The sequence below is a fragment of the Castanea sativa genome, chromosome 5, assembly GCF_040712315.1.
Source record: "Castanea sativa cultivar Marrone di Chiusa Pesio chromosome 5, ASM4071231v1".
NCBI lineage: Eukaryota > Viridiplantae > Streptophyta > Magnoliopsida > Fagales > Fagaceae > Castanea > Castanea sativa.
This window is the reverse complement of record NC_134017.1, coordinates 9,162,711-9,171,107: the sequence shown is the minus strand read 5'-3', so window position 1 is coordinate 9,171,107 and position 8,397 is coordinate 9,162,711.

Here is an 8,397-nt window from a genome sequence, read left to right as displayed (position 1 = left end):
TAACAAAAATAAAACATAAAAAACCAAAATAATAATCTGCCAAGACTAAGGGGTGTAAATTTTTGCCTAAATTTATGTTGGGATTTGAGTTTATAGTATTGACAAACTATGACAAAAAGTAAGTCTCATTGAGTTTGAATGGTGTATTTTCAAGTCCAATACAAAAAACTCAAGTTCAGGATAAAAAAAGTGAGTTGCAATCTAGTTCTCTCGATTGTTGTTTGATTGCTCTCGATTGTTGTTTGATCGGTCGAAAGTCACATATTAGCAAAAATCAGCAAACGTGAAAAGCTCATAATTTGTTTGTTTAAAGCCCAAATCGCGATCCATTTTTTGCAGTATTTAAACAACGGTATAAGCTAATCCTAAGGGGGTTTTTGGAGAGAGAGAGGAGTGCATCTTGTGCCTCTAATTGTAAATCTAGGGTTTTTGTACCCAAAGCTTTCTCATATCTTCTACTGACAATATTCCTTGAAGAAAATCAAGATCTGGTGTTGTAGAAGTTGTTGCTACAAGATCAACATCTATTGATGATCTAAAACTTTTGAGTGAGATCTCAAAGTTACAAACGTGGGTATTTGTGTTCAACAGATTCAAGATAGAAGAGACCGTGAATTCGGAGCTGCATGTGGTCATGTGAATAAGTTTTACAAGAGATAACTTTAGATTTTAGGAAGAAAATCTATTGTAAACTTCCATTCTATTATAGTGAATTTGTTTACCTTGAGGATATGTGCAGGTGAAGAAGACTAAGGAAATTTATTTCATCATTCAAAGATTTTGAATTATGAATATTATAAAAGGACTTACATAGAAAATCACCCACGCCAGAGAACAAGGTTTAGAAAAAATGAGGGAAAAATTGACTCTGCTAAGATCCTATGAAACTTACATAAATGGAAGTAAAATACAGTCATGGTTCAGTACCATTCTAATAGAGGCACAAACTAGATCGAAAAATACATCCAATTTCTTCAAAATGCCACTAGCCATGATCCTGTAATTTCTAAATTTCTAATAGACCCTAAACTAAAAAATTCACCATTTGGTTTACAATCTAGTCACCAGTTAAAACATATATTCTTGGGCTAGAAATTAAGTCCCATACATGCAGGCCTATGGCACATTTACGGTATTTAACCATTCAAATACACATAAATTTAGTAAAACTCAATGAATTTGTGTAAATCATGTCACACCATATGTGGGAGAGGTCCGAGAGGATGGAAGAAATTACGTTAGCATTGGTCAGGTTCACATGTTGCTCTTCGAGAAACTAAATTACGCGCAATTGTATCGAGGTTGCATGTGTACGTGGGTCATTATCACTCATCATGAATCAGTCTACTAATTTCTACCAAAAACGAAAAAAAAAAAGAAAAAGTCTATACATTATGACGGACTGTACACCCTATTGCTGACGCCGACGCGTTGTACGTAGAGACTGTAGACTATACTGTAGAGTTCTATTGTATCGTTTTATTTGAGCCTTCTTCCCATTTCTCTCTCTCTCCAATATTCTAGTCCACATGCACACGTATAATATAATCCTTTGCTTGAGCAATGCACAATTACGTGATATTTTGTAAGCAGCATTTGGCAACGCAAATTGTGGGAAACCTCTAGACTCCAGTTGTTTGATAATGAACCATAGTTGGATCATACTTTGAAATTTCATTACCAATAATTCAAGCTTTCTAGAACATTTCACTTATATATTCTTTGTCCAAAAGCTTGGAGACTGGAGACAAGTTTTGCTAAATGGCACCAAATGAACATCAGATGCAAACAGAGTTAACTGTAATGAAATATGGATGTTTCCTGGTAAGAGTCGTATCTCTTAGGTTGAGGTTGACGTATGCACAAATTTATTAGATTGCATTGAGGAGGCATTAGAATAAAATATTATTAGATAACTTCATGTGAGAGACTTCACAAGAATTATTATATGATACAAACCTCACATGAAGTGGTTGTTATCTAAAAAATTGTTGTACAAAAATTTCTTTTGTAACAAAACTGTATTTATCATTTTTTTTATTATATATGAAATTCAATTCACATTTACTACTGTGCCAAATCTTAGAATTTCTTGATTTTGGTAATTTGCGGTGATTTTATAATGCAATCCATTTATACATCCCGTATACTTGGGGTACATTCTTTCATTCTCAATTAATTTCTCTGTTATTTTTTGGGGGAAAAAAATTACGTGCCTAATCCCCATTGTACATGAGGATAAGTGATGTTGTTCAATAGTTATTAATGATTGTCATCACTCATCATGACAAGTTTTTTTTCCCATAAAGCAGATAATTAGACTTCTTTTAACCAGATTTTTATTTAAATCACAAATAACACTTCTCTTTCGTCTTCTGGAATTTTTATTTTTAGTGATTTTGTAACAAGGTCCTTACACGCCATTACTTATTTACATGTAATTTCAACCAAAGACTTATATCCAACCACCCCTAGGTTTTTACACAGTAATAAGATAACCATGATTTAATTTGAGGGAAGCAAAATTAATGTATAATTCAAACAATTTATCAACAGAAATTATATATATATATATATACTAATTTCGAAAATAAAAGGCCATCACATATATGAATAACGCTCTGTTTGTTTCAATGGAAAACCTTGTGTAAAGATAGTTTTCCTTATTTTCCAATGTTTGGTAGTATAAAAAAAGATGAGTTAAAGGAAAACTATCTTTGGTCAACATAAAAAATATGGCTTATTTTTGGAGATTGTTTTCCATTAAATTTTTTTGGAAAACAACTCTATCTCATAGCAAGATAAATAAGGGAAGTTAGGAGGTTATTTTTCAACTCATTAAAAGTTGCTACAAAATATCGGAAAATGAGATAGTTTTATAGAAAATGCTATTTAAAAAATAACTCATTTTCTAGAAAACATCATTGTTAAAACATCATTGTTCATATATATATGAATAACGCTCTGTTTGTTTCAACAATGATGTTTTAACATAAGAAACCATAAAAGATAGCCTACCTTCATTATATTCTATTTATGTATTAGGGTTTTTTTTTCTATGATTAATCAATTTTTTTTACTCTTTTAAAGATGAAATTACGATTATGAATGGAAAATGTTTTAGAAGTTAGATAAATCTTATGCAAATTTATGTAATATTGGTTAATATAAACTCATAAAATTTTTAATTGTACAAAATTTTGAACTACACTATGAACATTTATATATTTCAATTTTTTTTCGTTTAACTTGAAAATAATGTTATATTTTATAGCTTTTTATGTAATTATCTCCATTTATGAAGGATAATGAATCTTAACGAAAATAATTTAATTAAGATCCTCTCAGCATTTTTTTAATATCTTTTGAAAGCTAACAATAACATTCTTTTATTCTTCATCTTCGATTAAAATTAGCTCTACTTCTTTGTTTTATGTTTTTCTGCTAATATTGTCTTTCTATAATATATTATTAACCACAATGAACACTGAGAAAAATGTTTTGTGATTTATTTTTTAAAATAAAATTTGAGATATAATGGTATATTAATTATATCACAGTTTTACCAAAGCAAAAGGGATTTTTTTTTTTAATAAATTATATGATATGTTAAGGGGGGGGGTTGTTTTGTAATAAACATTAGAGTTTTACTATAATAATATGGGCTGCTTGGTAGAAACTATTAGCAGTATGTAATTAAATGATTAAATTTAAATTGGAATAGATAATTTAACATAATATCAGAGTGAGAGATTTTGAGTTCGATCCTGGTCTTCTCCACTCTATCTCCCATTTAAATTCTCATGTGTTGGGTTTCCCCTATTTTAAAATGTAATTTCAAATCACAAGTGAGGGTAAGTGTTAAAAATATGTGGTTAAATGATCAAATTTATCATATTCTAATAGGTTAAACTTTTGTAACAATCGGTAATTTAACAATGTTAGGGACATATTTATGTAATTGACTAATCCTTTGACAAAACGCATTTTACTTATAATTAGGTAGATCTATGATGAGTTTAGTATTTCAAGAAACAAGTGTTCAAGTCAAGTATTGAAGTCATGCAAGTCTGACCAAGAAACAAGTAGTGAAGGAAGTATTGTTCATTAAAGCTTGACAGAATCATTTCTATCGAGATTTAATGTTGAACTTCGATAGAACCTCAACACAAGCTGTATCTGTCAAGAATTAGGAAATCAAGTTTTTCATATCTAATTACATGCATATTCCTATATATTTGTGTAGGGTTTTTTTTTCTCGCAACCCTAGACATATATAAGAATTATTTTAAGGGCCATCACAGGGGGATACAAGAACAATACATGCATTGTGTGACCGAATGCAAAAAGTGATCTAGTTCATCTTTCTCTCTAAATAAGCTACTGCATCTGTACGCCAAGGGTTTTATGACCAAGGAGCTTCCTAATCTTCATTATTGATGAACTGATGAACTGAAGAACTTTGCAGCCAACATTTTCCTCAAGTTGGTGAGTTAGTCACATACTAGGATTTATGAATAATTGGTTAGTCACGTATTATGATTCGTGCATTGAACGGAGAAATTGCCGCTACAATATAAGTCCAATTAAGTATTGGGGTAAGGGTTCAACTGTAGGTTGGTATTTCGGGATAGGTCAAAGGGTTTAGTAAGATTTCTTATACTTGTAACTGCTTGTGATTGATAATAGTGGATTCTCGGGAGTGATGACCTTAAATTCATCCGATTGGGTTTTGTCTCAGTGATTTTCCCCATTCGTAAAAAATCACCTATGTCAAATTTAATTTTTGCTGCATTTAGTTATTTGGTTATTTGTTTGTGCTACTATGCTATTTCATGTAATTTGACTAATTAATTAACTTGGGTAATTAATTAATTTACAAAGGGATTAATTCATTTTAATTCAACAAACAAAAAGATGTATCCTTGTAGTTTTTTGTATTTTATGATTAATTACTAAAAAAACGCAGGCATGTGAATGTGAAATTCTAAGTAGGCTTGGCTTAATTACCTCTAGTACTTTTTTTATCTGAAATCTTCATTTGTTTGAAGAGAAACTGAGACATTACCCACTAACTAAATAAAAACACGCTATTGTATATTTAAAATAATAGAAAATGTCTAGTTAAAAAAATACTAGAGGTAAGCCAAACCCAACTCAAATAGGACGAAGTAGGAGTAATAAATCATTGCTTAAAATTTTTACTCTTTTTTTTTAAGAAGATATACTTTTACTATATGGAAATAAAAAGTGGGAGATTTTTGGGATGAAATCTGACATGTAGTTAACAATTCCAAGAAGCTACTGGATCTGTTTGGTGCTGGTGAGCGTATCTGGAAATTCACTAAGAGAGACTGCTATGTGAGACTGCAAAGTGTACTTTCCATCTGAAATATTTACGCCCAAGAAGTCAATAGAAGATACTCCTATGACCATTTTCTTTTCTGAAAGCATTATCCCTTGAGCTTTTACTAAACTGTAGAATTCAGTAAGCAATTGTTCATGGGATTCTGCATCTTTTGAAAATAGGAGGATATCATCTATATAAATCAATGCATTTGACAATAAATAGGCCTCTTGTTTCCTTAGTGGAGGGGACTTGAAAAATTATCAGAGTTGGAGAATTAGAGAATAGAGAGTTAGCCACTTGTGTAATATTTCCCAGTTTATGTCTTCCAGTCCTGTAAAAAACTTGTTCAATCTAATAATATCCTTCAGTTTGTTGTATCTTGTTCTATGTTCTATTCCATATTTTGCTGTTATTTTCTATAGTATTTTAGTAATATATGCTATTAATAAGTTTCCATGATCTTCTTACACTCCCATTGTCCAGACAGTTTGTTCGTCTTTTAGTTATTACTTATAGTTTGCGTGTCTTCGTCCTTATTCTCTTTTCTTTACCCATAGCTTCCTTCTTAGTCTTTTAGTTTGTTCTTAGTCTTTTAGTTTGTTCTTCGTCTTTTAGTGTGTTCTTCGTCTTTTAGTTTGGTCTTAGTCCTTTACTCACATAATTGGTATCAGAGCCATGCAACACATAACTGCTAGTGCCTTGTCACTAGTTTCACTCTCCTTTGATTAGTATACTTTGATTATTGTTCTGATTAGTATGCTCCGTGATTTAAAGTTGCCACAATAAGTGGATCCTCTGTGTTTATCACATCAAAACACTGGATTTGATTATCAAGTAGAACACTAAGGGGTTATTCTCAAAGTGTCAAAGAATTGTTTTTCCTGAGTCATCTTGTAGACATGAGCCTAGAAGTAGTGTTTTAGTCCTGTCAGACCTTAGGAAAACAGTTCTTCTTTTTAGAAACTATCATGGCTAGTTCATCATCCTCAACAGTTACAGATACCATTACAACTATGTGTGATCTTTCCCTTTGTAAATCCACTGCAAATAGACTAGACTACTTGTATGAAATCTCCCACGTACCTAAAGATAGTAAAATTCCTATTACTGATTTCCTTATTGTAAATCCTTATACTGTCTTTGATAAACCTCAAAATACCTTCAAAAAATCTATAAAAAAGTTTTTAGGTCCTTCTCACCCTTCTAGTGTAAAAGAATATGTCCAAGCTTCTAAGTTTGACCAGTTCAACATTCCAGCTAGTGAAAAAGAAAATTTTATCACCCTTGCCCTTCCCAGAGAGTTTGTAATTCCATGGCAAAAACAAGGTTACACTCACCTCCATTTTGGTGCAGTAAGACTCGCATTCACTTTTCATGGCAGAAAAGGACTCCCTATAGCTTCTAGAATTTCTCTTCTTGATTCTAGATTTTTGGAATACCATAATGCAGTTATTGGAACTGTCCAAACTACCCTCAATGCGGGAACAGTCTTTGTCACCCTTTTCTCCAATTTCAACATGTCTCTCAAAGACCCTCATCTTTGTGATGCTCTTAAAGTCCAAATCCAGATCACAGGAGCTTCACAAGTGCATGATACTTTTGCAGCCACACTCCACTATCAGCTTGACTACAGACTCCAAAACCATGCTTTTGACATAGCTATACCAGAAATAGCCCAGTTTAATGATGCTCTTTTAATCCAAGTTGACCCAGGCATGACGCCTATGTGCACATTTGTTCCACGACAGTTGAATAAAGAGTATATGACAAAACTCTTTCCAGAATCATGGATCACAAATTATGAGACTCTTCATCAGGCAGCCCAGCCAATCCAGTCCAACACTCCTTTCTTCATCAGAAACCAAAATGGTGACGTTGAAGTTAGATTTATGGCAACCACACCAGAAAAAGAAGAAGTGACATTCTTTCCTACCCAAACGGCTATGATCCAACCAGTCTCATATGAAGGTTTTGAAGGTCTTCAAATCAAAGCATTTCGAGAAGATGGAAAACCTTGCTATGAAGGAAAATCATCCTCCGGCCACATATGGTGGGATGTTTGTGACTGTACTGATTGTCAAGAAGAAGAATTTGTTGAAGAAAAGCAGAAAAGACGAAAGAAAAAGTCGTCCCAGCAGCTTCTTAAAGAAAGATATGAAGCAGGAGATCCAGAAGTTGATCTCCTTGGAGAACCCACTAGAAAGTTTGACTACTATGTCCTCTATCCCAGATCCAGAAAGCAAAAAACTCCCTCCCTTTCCCCAGGCAAAGAAAGTCATGATCAAAACCAATAAAACCAGAAACCACCACTAATTCCATATTACCAGAAAAGTCCTTCCCCAAAAACAAAAATGTCAACCCAAGCCTCTTAGTCAAACCCATACATAAAAGCTTTTACCTTGTTATATGTTTGACCATGTTTCACCCTCCTATTCACAAAATTTTCCTCTTGAAAGTTTTGACCATCCCCAAGCCAATGTTAAACATGTTTGGAAAATCAAAAACCTATTGGAACCAATCCAGATGGAACCAAAAAACAAGTCTCCTCAGCTAAAGCAGCTCTCAATTGGCAGGAAGAAAATGTTGTTGCACAAAACCAGGTCCTTTCAAAGATTCTTGATAATCAACAAAAGATGACTGAAGCAGTAACTCATACCTTCTCATCTTCCAGTTCTCTTATTGAAGATTTGAAGAAAAAATACAGTCAGTTGAACAAGAATTGGAAACGATTGCCTCTACAGTAAAAGATTTGTTTGTCTCCTTTCCCCTTATTGGGCAAAAAGAAAAAGAGAAAAAACAGTTATTGATGCAACTCCAGTCTATGGAGAATTCACAAAAGGCAGCTACCCAAGCTCTTCCAATGCAAGTCTACATGCCTTATCAACCTCGTCAATCATTGTATAAAGATCTGTCCATACCTGTACCCTCACCATTCTCCCCAATTTCCCCCTACCAGAACCTCCAACCACTAAACATGACACATCCTGCTCAAAATCCTTTTAAACCAAGTGGAATTTTTCCCAGCATAACAAACCCAACACCACCAC